Genomic DNA, 14,202 nt, shown 5'->3' on the forward strand with positions numbered 1-14,202 from the left:
AATCAAGTCACTAAACTCCTTACGTTCTGGAGCTCAAAAGGATCACCTCATAAGGACCATTAACTACGACGTAAAGAGTTACCGGGCTGTAAGCCGCAAGGATCCTGCCAGACCAAACCACTATTTCTATAACAACTATAAGTCAAATCAATTGCAGCAAATAATAATTTTATGTTGCCAATAATATCATGTTTAAATACAAATAAATACTAATTATAATTACTATGTTAATATGTCATTAACCTATATAGACTAAATTAATTAGTACAAAATAAACAATTAACATCAGGTTGCTATAAATCATTCAATCTATCGAACATTAGATTAAATAAGTGTAGGCTAAGGAGACCTATTACACTTCGTTATATTTATGGTAAAGGTACACCTGGTCGGCGAAGCCGTTGCGGGAAGTGGAGAAAGAACCAAAAATGACAAACTGATTTCACTTATTCAACCCACGAAAACCGATACACAAATATAGAAATACCAACAATTACGAAGAGAGCGAGAGTGAGCGAAACTGAAGTTGGTGTCCGAGAGTATTTTATCGCGAATAATCCCCTTCCGGGTGCTATTTGGAATGGTAATCGACTTATCAATCCAAATCACATTATCCCAGACCGTTATGGTCCTGGTGATCTCGCTTATGATCAGCGAGCTTTTCGCGCCTTTCTCTCCACCATTGCTGGAAAGTGCCCCCAATTAGTGGGTGATTGCATCTTCAACGGTCATGGCAATCCGGCTCAGTTAGTTACGACTTTCAAAGAAAAGTTTAAACTTTCTGGAACCCGTTTAGAATTGCCTGATTCTACCGTTCGTTTCAGATGCATCCGACAGCTTGAGCCTGGCTTCACAATTCGTGGGGCTATTGGACTCCTCGGTGAATACCCACATAAGCACTTTTAACTACTGGACGAAAATACGAGCGAGAAAAGGCGAGAAATGTGATCGACGCTCGAGCGATCGTGGATCTCTTGAATCCCACGGCGATCGACTACGCGTCCGGTTGCGATACGTTAAAATGCGGGCGACATCGATTCGGTCATGGTGCTGTGCACGACGATCGAGTCCTTGAGATGCGCCGAATCGGCGAGTTGATCCTGTATCGCTTGCCACCGTCGTCAAAAACACCAAGACGACGCTCTATCTCCAAAAACGGCGTAAATTTCCGAATACGAACCGGGCTTCTCCTCGCAGAGAGGTAGTATTATTTCTAACAGTGGTATCATGGCATAACGGACACCATGACGCTATGTATATGAAATTATTTTAATTTACGAAGTGTACATAGTGCAAATTGCATATATATATATATATGTAAGGAAATGTGTGTAAATAATATTTTGACCTTTTATCAATTAGAAAATTGACTATATTTTATTATTTTATTATAATTTTATTTTTTATTTTTATTTATTATTTATCATTATTTTATTATTTTATTTTAATTTTATATTTATTATTATTCATTTATTAAATTTTTTACATTTCCTTTTTAGCGGAAGAGACCACCACCTTCTCGCGATTTCCGTTGAGCAACAAGATGTACGTCATACATTAATACAAAATAATAATAACAAAATACAATTCTATTAAAATAAATTTAAATATTATTTTGTTACAATTATTTTTTTAAAGAAATTTTTTTTAATAAAAAGCGCACATATTGGCCAAGAGTGGAAAAATTGAGATAAAAATATGTTAGATAAAAATTTAGATAAGAATATGTAAAATTTGTTTTTGTATATGTTATATTCTCTTTTTTAAACAACATATAAACTTTTATAAAAAAAAAAAATCAATAGGAAAATATTATGTTTGATAATAAGTATCGCTGCGATACTTGCAACGATGCAACTTGCATCGCCAACTCGCCAGCTCGAGATTTCGAGGATCACATAGCTATTGTATTCAGAGAGATAGGTAAGATACAATAGACCTCTCAGGAGAGAAGGGGACAGAAGCTAATCTATCCGTCTTAAACCGTCTTATCCTCTGTAAATCGAAGATAACCGAAAGTGGCCGAACGTCGAGCGTACACGGATGAGACCTCATGCCTTAGTGTGCGAAAGTGGTGGGGATACAAATCGTGCCGCCGCTGGACGCGTATGCAAGCCTTGAGCCGAAATACAGGCGGCTATGACGATTAGAAAAATTAAAACGCTAAACCTCAAGGTAGCAGCGGAGAAGACGGAAATCGTTGTGTTTAAAAACAAAAAAGATCCTGAAACAGAGCTCATCATTGAGATAGAAGATAAGTACATCCGATCCGAAAAAGTTATGAAATACCTCGGTATTATGTTGGATAATGAATTAAATTTTCTCCGTCACATTAAATATATCCAGGAAAAGGTAAACAAGGTAAATGGCGCACTCTGTAAAATTATGCCTAATCTGAGAGGACCTGATGAATCTAAAAGAAGGCTGTACGCGAATGTAGTTACCTCAATCGTCATGTACGGATCCCCGATATGGGCGGAAAAAATCTCCTCTTCGAGAGAGGCCCAGAAGATTCTAAGAGATATGCAAAAGAAAATAGCGATTAGGGTCGTGTCCGTACCGTGGCATATGACGCTGCCATTATCTTAGCCAGAATGTGCAATATGTACGATTTGTAATAAAAATATGGCAACTACCTATAACAACTATTAAACTACTAAACTATTAGACCTATAACAACTATTAAACTATTAAACTATTAAACTATTAAACTATTAAACTATTAGACTACTAAAACAACCTATAAAGGAGAATCGTTTATAGTATGAATTCTCCTTCAATAATTTGCTTACGCCTCTACGTATGCCGGCACGGATTGCGCCTGGAGAAGCCGCTGGCCAAAGCGTTCCTCGACAACGTCTGCGACGTCGACCATTCCCACGTGGTCGTCGTCCAAGTTATTGGATGTGGCTCAATAACAGATGGAACATATAAACTCGAGGTACATATTCTGAATTTTACGAATGAAGATTATTTTGCACAAGATATTAATAAAGGTGACCACGTAGAAGTCATTGGTATTATGGAAACTACAGATAATAAAAGTTTGTAATATAGTAATTATAAATAATAAAATATATATTTAAAGTAAATAACAAAGAATATATACTACATAATTTTAATTTCTTTACAAGCAAAAAAAATAGTTCACCGCCCGGACACGCTGCTGTTTGAAGACGACGAGGGAGAATCCGCCTCTCTGATAAAATTAGACGGTCGCGACGAGGAATCCCTACTATCCGTCTTTCGCGGAGGAATAAATATATCTGGGAAAACGAACAAATATCGCGCCGGCTTCCGATACAAATACGGATACTTTAGCAGACACTTCGATACCTACGGACAACGTCGTCACGTACGTTCAGGCGTACAATTCTGCGGTGTTTTCTTTATTTTAAATGACGGAACTCTTTCTAAAATGGATTGGGAACTCTAGAACTCTATGGGGGGCACCCAGAACTCTAATAATTTTTTTCAAATTTGAAGAATGAGGGGCCAACTTCACAGAGGTGCCAAAATGGTGTGACTGTGCGACTGAGGTTTGACGGTGGCGTACGCACTTTGCCGCGGATACAGGGGAGCCGACCGCCACTTGATCAAGACGAGAAGAGATCTCTTCAATACGTTAACGACCTCCTATGCTACACTGAACGATACGTGTGCGCCTCCAATTGCGCGTAGAAGACGTGCTCGCTCCTGATTATCGAAATATCACTTGCACCATGTCGGAGGCGTTCGAGTACAAGAGCGGTACAAGATCTTCGACGACGACGAGACGTCGATCGCGACGAGGACGTTGCTCGAGAAACGCCTAAAAATAAAATCGATTCGACAATTGGAGGGAGCATCTCTGAAGAAGCATACGGACCGATCTGTGTCTCCTACGATCAGTGACGCAAGATCGATTCCTTACCGCCTTGCAAATATATGTTTGCCGGCGGCTCGGAATGTTATATGTGCTAAAAAAATACGCATGCAATTGATTCATGTTCTACTCCAGTTGGAGAAGAAGGATATGGACAAAAAAGAATTTGTAAAAACTGTCAAAAAACGAATAATGTAGAAAATATAATCGCATCAAGAAGAGTGGAAGATTGATGTGATCTTGCAACAACTCAGGAAACAACCTAGGGCCAGATATTTACAAGGAAAGAGTATCGAAAATGAATTTTTATTAGAAAAAAAAGGACCATATATAAGACCAATAAACCATAGTGTAAGATACCAATAAAAACTCAAATTAAAAATGATATAATATAGACACAAAAGCAGTTACGTTTAATAAAAAAAAAATATTCTTTTACACACAAATATATGTGCCAATTCCAAATAACGTTTGTCACAGGAGCCATTCACTATCCATTTACCTCGTACATTGATTGAAAAGTAATAACTATTGATTATCGATTCGAATTTGACCGTTTACAAAGCTTCATAAAGTGGCCGTATAAAGATTAGATAAGACCGGAAAAACTTGCAAAAGTTGGATTTTACTATATAGGCGGAAACTACCATGTAGTAAAATGTTTCGTATGTTGTTGTACTATACCTGCATTCTTTTTATCCGAGAAATCGGAATTAGATCATCTAAAATATTCTACACTGTAATTTCATTCAAAATTATTTATGTATGTACCAGGTGATACAAATCCAGATAAAATTTCACATTATATAATTCACATTTTAAATGAATTGATATCAACTCAGGAATGATACCATATGTAAATAAGGTCAAATATTTGGGGGTATGACGTTGGATTCTAAACTTAGATGAAAAGAGCATTGATTACGTTTTATTAAAAAAAGAAAACGCTAAATTTCAATGCACAAACGATGAGAAACAAAATATTATGAATTTTCTTTTACAGCGGATAAGATCTATAAACAAGTATATATTATTGAAAAAAATTTGCAAAATTCTTGGATCAACATTTTTCTTTATCCTAATAATGTTTTTAGAAATGTTTGCTATATTTCTAATACACCGAAATGAATTTATGTTTTATATATTTCAAAATAATTTGTTAAGACTACTTGAAAAATTATTTAGAATAATATTAACAGTATATTTAATAAAAGGCGTTATAAAATTTGTAAGACACTTGATCGTATATAATATACGTTCCAAAAAACGCAAAATTAATTTTTTTTCTTTAAATTTTTCCTTTAATTAAATTTTATAATATTTAATATTTCTCATAAATCTCATCTTTTAAAGAGAATATATATAAACAAACGCTCTTTCAATTGTTTCATTGGAAATTATTAAAGTGTATATATTGATCTTTAATCTTATGAATCTATAATTAGTATTATTAAAATTAATTTAGAATAGAATAAATATCAGTTTAAATGTAAGCCAGTGCAAATCGTCCTAGTTGTTGCTAATAATAAATGATAGATAAAAATTATTACCGTAAATAAATAAGGATTAAAGTTAATCTAGATAATAGGATATAAGTATACAATAGTTAAATTGGGAAGGAGAAACCCACAAAATAAAATAAAATAAACATCAAAAACAATTAATGAAGACACAAGAAATCTCCAGGGGCTGGGCGGCCCCGCGCCCTTCTTGTTACCGCCGAGATGACCTACTCGAGAGAAACTTGGCCTAGGAGAAGGCCACTCCGAAAATAAACCAATGAAAACTTAATGGAAATGAACATTAATAAGAAAGAAAACTTACCTCCTCAGGGAGTTCGGATCCCCAGGGGACGGCGTGGGGGGAGTCTGCAACCTGTTATGGGTGCGTACCCCGCCCGACTTGCGTTGAAATCCGGCGAGGGCCTCAAAGAAAAAAAGTTAAACGAGTTCTATTCAATGATTTTGAAAATTAATCACCTACACGCAGATTAGATAATCTTTTCATTTTTAAAGAGAATATATATAAACAAACGCTCTCTCAAAGAAAAAAAGTTAAACGAGTTCTATTCAATGATTTTGAAAATTAATCACCTACACGCAGATAAGATAATCTTTTCATTTTTGATGGACTGTTTCTTATTTTTTATTCCAGTCTGAAGAAAGGATTCCCGTTTCAATTACATTCGCTGCCTACTGTATCCAAAAGACTTTACAATTTAATTCAAACCTCTAACAGCCTATCGACAAGTGCGTATTCCATCAATATATTCAATGATGTATTAACCACGCGTGAAAGACAGGGAGAGCGAGATCAGGGAAAGTGTGGTTACGAAAATGACACACCCACGCTTTATTATTCGATGTATCAATAGAGAATTTAAATATTTAGGTTATATATTATCGAAAACTTATAATTTTTAGAAACACACAGAAGTAAAAAGATGTTGAAGGGAAAATGTGTAGTAATTTTATATTTTACGCAACATGTAATTTTAAAAAATTAACAAATGCTGCCGGACAAAAGTTCCGCGTGGTTCTTTAATAATCGAAGCCTTATGGCCTAAATTTTATTGGTTTCCATATAAATGCGTCCGGGAGACTTAAGAGCGATGCGAAATTGACAGGTGCCCTCGGCAGTTTTCGCCCCGGTCGTTTTTCTCCCTTTGTCTCCCCTGCGCAGCTAAAATCAATATTTAATCGGGCTTCCATCGCGCGCATAGCTCGAAGGCAGGTGCGAAAGCGGACCGCCATTGTTTCAACCAAGAATCGCCAATGATTTGGCGCCGCGGGGTATCCTCGTAGCTTCGAATCCCTTTCGAACTCGGTTACTCTCCTCTATACTACCTCTCTCTCTCTCTTTTTCGTTTTCTGGGTCGCGCTCCACGATAACGATCAGGTCGAGATAACGAGCGGGCAGATAATTGGATGCTGGATATCGCCATAAAATCTTCGCACCTCTACGAAGATGGAATCTTTGCTACTTTCACGGTTGCCGCGCGCGTAAAACTACGAAGGTGAAAATTGGTTAACATAACACACAAGCTTTGTATAGATTTTATGCAAACACATTATGTAAAATCATGTAATTTAAGGTTTTCTAATATCACCCTCCTGTAATGCATTTCCTCCTCTTTTATAAGTGCAAACATGCGAGGCCTTTCCTTGCTATAAGCAAATTTTTTTATATTTTTCTCTCATAAGACTTGTATTTTTCTAGCTGCAATGCAATACTTGTGTGTCCTACTGCTAAATAATCGCTTTTATTATTAACAAAGTCATATACCATTTTATCTCTCGTTACAATTCACATCACCTGATCAAAGAATATCATAGCCATACGAATTTGTAAGATGAATTGTGGTTTTAAAAATTTAAAGATTAGCTATCTCTTGAAGTTTAACAGATTGTTTAACAGATTATTTGTTCTTTGCAAGATTATTCTGAAATATTCTTTATCTTCTATCTCTTCTTGTATCTATTTCTTCGCTATTTGTTGATGACTCTTTAAAGATTTCAGCAATATTCTTGTTTCTTAACTTTGTAATAAACGAGCGACAAGGTCATCGAAATTAATGAGGTCGTCGCTAATATGCAATTTTACCAAAGTATAAATTGTGTTCAATAGCTGTCAATTTTGTATCATAAATAAAAAAAATAACAATTAATTTTACCCATTAGTAACATATAAATATGGAAAATATAACAATATAAATATGGGAAGAATCTTAGACTTCGAAATGTATAATTAAATTTGTAATAATTTGTTAACAATTTTTTAAATTCTGCTTTTTGAGTTTTCTTTATTCTATATAATTTTCTTCTTCCATAAATTGTTTAAAATACCGTCTCTAAGAGACAATCGTAAAAATATTTCAACTTTAATTGTAATTCCTTATTATTTTTTTTTATTTTTCAATTATCAAATGCATTTATATTCATAGGTGATATTGGAAATTGAGTGAATCTTCGTTTAACCATTTACGTCATTTACAATATACGAGTTATCTTGAATTTAAATCTCGAAAAGGTATAAAATAATATAATGCTCTTTGTAAAAATGAATAGATATGAATCAGAAAAGTAGAACATCTGACTTTTAAAATCAAATAAGCCTGAATTTTAAACGATTTTTTTCTTGGAAACCAAATTTGAAGTGACTTTCAATTCTAATAGAATTGCATCGCGAGAAGATTCGCGATAGTTGAGTGCAGAGAAACTTTCGAAGCAGATTTTACGGCGTGACTTAACGTGCGCATTAGTCAAACAATTAAGAGCTTGTAATGGAACGTCACATAAATAACGCAGTACAACAGTGCGCGATGCGTATACCTGGAGACTTCGGATCCCTCCTCCCCCTCCCTTTTCTCTAACGCGACGGATCACGCTAATGGAATAACACGCGTGCACGCGGCATGCATGTATGTATACGAATTCGCAATGTGCAGCCGTGGAGATTTAGCTACGGAGTGCGGTCTCCTGGCTAATATCGCGTAGGCGGTTCAATTTGCCGCGAGGCTGACCTTCTCGAATTGCATCGGCGACATTAACCTGTCATAATTACGACGTACCGGTCTCTCATCGTGATTCCGCCGACGCGGCTTTTGCGGAAACCGCCGCAATCTGCCGCCGATCGCCGACTGAAGTCCGAGAGCGATTTAACAGGCAATTACGAGAGACGGCGTAGTTACCGTATACCAAGAGTAAACAAAGTACGGAAACTCGAATAGGGAATTCCAACTGATAGTATTTTAAAAAAATTAAAAAAAATATTTGTTTTCTTTTATTTCAATGGTTTAAAAAAAAGAAGCACTTTAAAAAATCTCTCTATTAATAACTGAAATATTAAAATATCAAATATTAATATTAAATACCAAATAATGTCACATATGTATTAATATTTAATTACAGAGCATTATAAAATATTTAACATAATGCCTACTAAAATAGCCAAATTAATTCCATTTTTTTTTTTTTTTTCAAATAATATTCAATGTTAATATCTTAAGTCTGTAAATGCATTTAGAATAATAGCGGTGCACTATTTTCTAGCGATAAATACATTTTAAATAATTTCAATATATCAAATGCTGAAAATAATACTTTTATTCATTAACAAAATCAGCAAGGGTATCTCTTTGTTCAAATGTTTGATAATATTCGAGAATCTCGATCGTGACATCGTCGTTTGCTAATCGAGAGAACCTTGCATGGACAGTGATCGTATTTATTTTCTCGAATGATCTGATTATGCACCGCTTATGCATCCTGATGCAAATAACATGCGAGAACACAGTGGCCTTTGAGTCTCGAAAAGCTCTTACTGTTCTTGATAGGACCAAAAGACACCTGAATGGACCCATTTCGCTCCGCGGGATACCAACATTAATGCGCTATCATCTCACAGACGCATGAGAATGTATGCGAGCGTATAATCGTGATGAGACGTTGCGTCCGTTAGCAAGTCGCGACCTGAGATGCGATCAAGAAATTATTATCGATGCGAGGAACGCTCAGTCGCGACTCTCTGTTAATTAATAATTCCGCAGAACATATGGTCGCAATTTAAACAAGACTTAGCTAACGGTGATTTGGCGTTAAGTTTAATAGCGGAGTCTCAGACGTGAAGAAATTTTGTAAACAATCCCACGTCTGTGAATGGTAATTTATTTAATGCAAGAACTTGTGATATTTATCTTAAATCAAAATTAAACTTACGATTTTATTTTGCCGCAAATGCATCGTTCGATTAACGTACAAAGAAAGTTATGAATCTAGAGAAAAATTAATAATAGAGAAAAATTATTTTCTTTTTATAATTATTTTTATTATATTTTTAATTATTAATTAAAAAATTAATAATTAAAAATATAAGAAAAATAATTATAAGAAAAAAATTAATAATTAAAAGAATGTAATTATCATAATAAATACTATATTTTCCTTTTCACGAATTAGAATCATATTTTTGGTTCATATATATAGGTGCGTGTATTTATCTACTTTTAAGATCATAGATACAAATAAATGCGGGAAGAGAGTACCGCGTGACAGCCGTCAGCACGCGATATAATTGTTACGTCTATGAGATCTGTTAGCCGGGGCAAGAGAGAAGCACTGTAGTAGAATTCGCACTTTCAATGGGGAACACTTAAGCCGCGGGTGGCCTGTACTCCTCATTGTCCGCATGTCGCTCAAACGGGCTGGAATAATAGCTGCTATATGCGGTGGTGGTGTATACACCGCGCATTCTCGGTGTATAACAAAAAAAAAAGAGAGAGAAAAGAAAAAGGAACGTAAAGTCGAGGACCAGATACCACACACTGAGCGGTTTTTGCGGACCCGGTTGCAACAAAAGATTGCATTGCCGGATGCTGATCGCGCGGCGATAGTTATTACGCAAATCGCAAGGTTATCGTCGTAAGGCGTCTCGGTCGGCGCGATATATCTCCACCCGGGTATATAAATATGAGCACTCTTGGTGTACAAGCCGAGCGCGTGTCGTAAATTAGTGGATTAATTACGACGAATGCGGGTACCGTTGTTTTCTTTACATACATCTCTTTTCAATGTCAGATGGAAGCATATGGGAGATGAATCACGGAAATTGTTCGGGATAGATGAACGATACCGATAGCTTCGATTACTCGATCATGCGCAGCGCTAATTAGCGGAATACGATGATCGCGCGACGCTTTGCATAGCATTTATACTATTAATTATATTGCAGAGATCGTACTTCTTATTTTTTTATTATAGGAAAAAAAGAGGAAAATCATGATCAAAAAAGGGATAATTTTTTAAGAAAAAAGGGGAATTGTAATTGATGAAATTTATATAAGATTTATAGATTTATAGACTCTTTTTTGTAACATTTTAACATAACTTATCATAATAATCTAATATCATAATAAATTTAAAGGCGAACATTATAAGTCTTGTTTAGAGCAGTCTCAAAACGTTATTGAACAATAAGTTATTTAAACAATATTTTTAAAAAATAAACAATATTTATACTTAAAAATTAACGCAATAATTACAATTAAAAAGTAACGCAATAATTATGTTTAAAATAAACGTAATAATTATATTTAACTTATAAAATTTGTAGTTTAAGAGATTTATAGATATAGATTTTTAACTTTTTTATAACTTATTAAATAAAGTAAAGATGAACATTTTTATATGTCCAGGGAGCAGGACGAACCAAATGACAGCCAAACAAACAATGACAAAAGACAATATAAAAAAAGTGGAGAAAATGATAAACCAAAAAATTGGAAAGTAAGTATAAGATATTTAAATTTTATTTTTCTATGGATTGAATACAATTTGATTAAATTTTTTATTTCAGACATTTTCCTGTGATCTTTGTGCATATACCACACGCTACAAGTATAACTTGGACCGCCATTTTATGTTCAAGAGACATCAAAATAAAGAAAAAAAAACAAAGAAAATAAGGACCAAAAAAATTAAAAAAAAATCGAAACGAAAAAAATTTAAATGATAAAAAACTGGTAATTACAGATTAATTATTTGCACTTATACCTACCATCTATTCCTATTCTATTTTGTTATATATTACTTTATTTTTTGTTTTGTTTTTTTTTAATTTTAGGATAAAAATAAGAATACTTCTTCAAATTAGCAACATGAACAAATAATGTGATATAAAATGATTAAAATTTTATTTTTTATATGTATAGGTATAAACTGCGCTTCAGCGCTTAGCCGCTCCTTTACAAGGCGCTCATGTAACACTGCCATGTTTTTGATCAGTTAAACAAATTTTAAAACAAATTTCGTGCATTGGTCATGTAAGTTATAGGGGAAATAGGGGAAAGAGTACGATCCCTGATATTGCAACGCACAGTTTCTTATCATACGGAATTCTAAACATATGATTTTTAATTTTAAATAAATATAAAAATTTTTTTATACGTCTCGCAAAAATTTTTTTAGAAGTTTCTATCTTTTTTAGTATATCTCAGATACTCTTAATAACGTTTCGGGCGCGAAGGAAATAAGAAATTATCGGCTGGACCATCTAGGAGAGAAACATAATATTCAGAATATTATGAATATAGATGAGCACTATTATATAACAGAAAGCTTTACTGAAAGATATTCGAAAGTAGCATGCAAATATTGTCACGATAAAGTATCTCCTGTAATATATGGCACGAGAGAAATGAAAGAACATTTAAAAGATAGACATAAAAAAGTTAACTGGATACCACTTGGCGATTTGATACAACGCAACAATCAAGATTTTGTTTTTGAGCAAGTAGCAAGTGCGATTAAAATAATAGTGTGCAGGAAATGTATTCTTCTTCTTCGTTCTATGTTCGATTTCGAACATGGTGATCTCTCTTTTATATACCAGTTTATCACATGTATATTTACAGGACCTACAGTTTAATGCCGATTCCGAACGACTACATTAGAGAGATGCTTTTGGCAAGATTTCTCGGTGGTTTGCCATTGCCTTCCGAGAGAGGAGCGAGCGTATACAATTTTTCGGTTCTACCGGGAATCGAACCCGGGACCTTTGGCTTTGTAGACTAGTGTCTACTGTGCCACGCTTCGCTCAAAAATGTATTGTCACATTTTGATGTAATGACTTAACAATAAGTTATATTGATCCAAATATACAAACTATTTGTAGTAAATATGTGCCATAAAGGCAGGAAATGTATAAATTACTATAAATTTCCACCACATAGTAATGGTATTATTTCATAAAACACATGATCAAAAACCATAAAGCAGAACTTGATCAGGCTTTAATTCCTCAGGATGTAATACCAATAGAGTAAAATAAACAGTGATAAACGGTGGGGCAGGAGGGGGGGGCAATTTTAAATTTACTTCTTTACTTTTAAATCAATTATATCTTGAATACAATAAGAAGAATGCGCATCATGGATAAAATTCAGATATTTATAGCATATAATTATTACAAATAGTTTGTATATTCAGGTCAATATCAATAGATTTTCTCGATGTGAATATTTTCACGCGAAAATTCTTGCCACCGCTTTCAAGGAAATCATGGCTACCCAACGATCCTTTACCGAGGACCGATTCCCTAACTGCGAAATGACATATCTGGCAACGTCTGACGTTATGGCAAAACAGTTGAGCAATTTGAAGCCGCAACGAACGTCAAGCCCTGAGTCAGCTTCATAAAACATATGTTCGAAAAGTATAAAGCAGAACTTGATCAGGCTTTAATTCCTCAGAATGTAATACCAAAAAAGTAAAAAAACAAAAAGTAAAAGAAACAGTGATAAACGGTGGGGCAGGAGGGGGAGGGGCAATTTACTTCTTTACTTTTAAATCTATTATATTTTGAATACAATAAGAATAATGTGTATATCATGGATAATATTTAGATATTTATAGCATATATTTACAACAAATATTTTGTACATTCGGGCTCAATATAGCCCGTAAGCCAGCGAAATCATTTTTTGCCGCGCTCGACCGTTTAGCTACCATGAATGAATCTTCCCAAATTTTCAGGCAAATTTAGCGAATAGGAAGCATTCCGTGATCAATTCATCTCGTTAATAATTAAGAACGACGAATTGTTAGACGTTAACCGTTTGCAATATTTACATTCATGTTTAAAAGGCGAGGCGAGTGACGGAATTCGGAATCTTACGTTGACCGACGCGAATTTTAAAGTTGCGTGGACCTTGTTAACGTTTACAATAATCAGACCGTTAGTTCATGAGCACATTCATGCGTTACGCTTCCGTAAATAATGTCCGAATCAGCGACTATTATCCGCGACCTTATCAGTGTTTCTTTTACTTTTTTGATATGTTATTCTGAGGATTGAAATACAAGCATTGAAAAATATTGGTCGTGCCGTTGATGCATGAATTGTTGTATTGTCTAGAAAAATAAAATATAAAAAAATTGAACCAACTAAGGATAAAAATTTGTACAAGATAAATAGAAGTAGAAAACTTGTACAAGTTAAATAGGAATATTTTAATTGTTATACATTTTCAGTTTTTAATTTTTTAAATATTTTTGAAAATTAAAACAACTATTTTGTATAAAATAACAATGTTCTCAATTAAATACAATTAGTGCATGAATTGGACGCCCTTTTTTTACTTTTTTTTTAAAAGGTAAGTTTTTAGGGATTATTATAATGATATTAATCGCCGGAACTCTCTTAATTTTTAATAAGGAACTCTAAAATTCTTTAAAAGGATGCTGGAACTCTAATCAGAATTATCAGAACTCTCGGAATTCTAACTTCACATCCCTTAATAGATATTTTATATAGACAGTATTTACATACTGTTTTATTAT

The 14,202-nt window shown here is 34.1% G+C and overlaps 1 long non-coding RNA gene across 1 annotated transcript; it reads left to right on the forward strand.

Annotated features, from left to right (window-relative positions):
* Window positions 1–838: 838 nt before the first annotated feature.
* LOC145970999 (uncharacterized) lies at window positions 839–11,356 on the forward strand. Its single transcript, XR_014438720.1, has 4 exons — window positions 839–1,201; window positions 1,500–1,545; window positions 11,058–11,148; window positions 11,219–11,356. It is a non-coding gene; the product is annotated as an uncharacterized LOC145970999 (long non-coding RNA).
* Window positions 11,357–14,202: the final 2,846 nt, after the last annotated feature.

Source organism: Camponotus vicinus, unplaced genomic scaffold (genome assembly GCF_025532165.1).
Source record: "Camponotus vicinus isolate PSW18456_S1 unplaced genomic scaffold, iyCamVici1.0 SCAF_4, whole genome shotgun sequence".
Taxonomy (NCBI): domain Eukaryota; kingdom Metazoa; phylum Arthropoda; class Insecta; order Hymenoptera; family Formicidae; genus Camponotus; species Camponotus vicinus.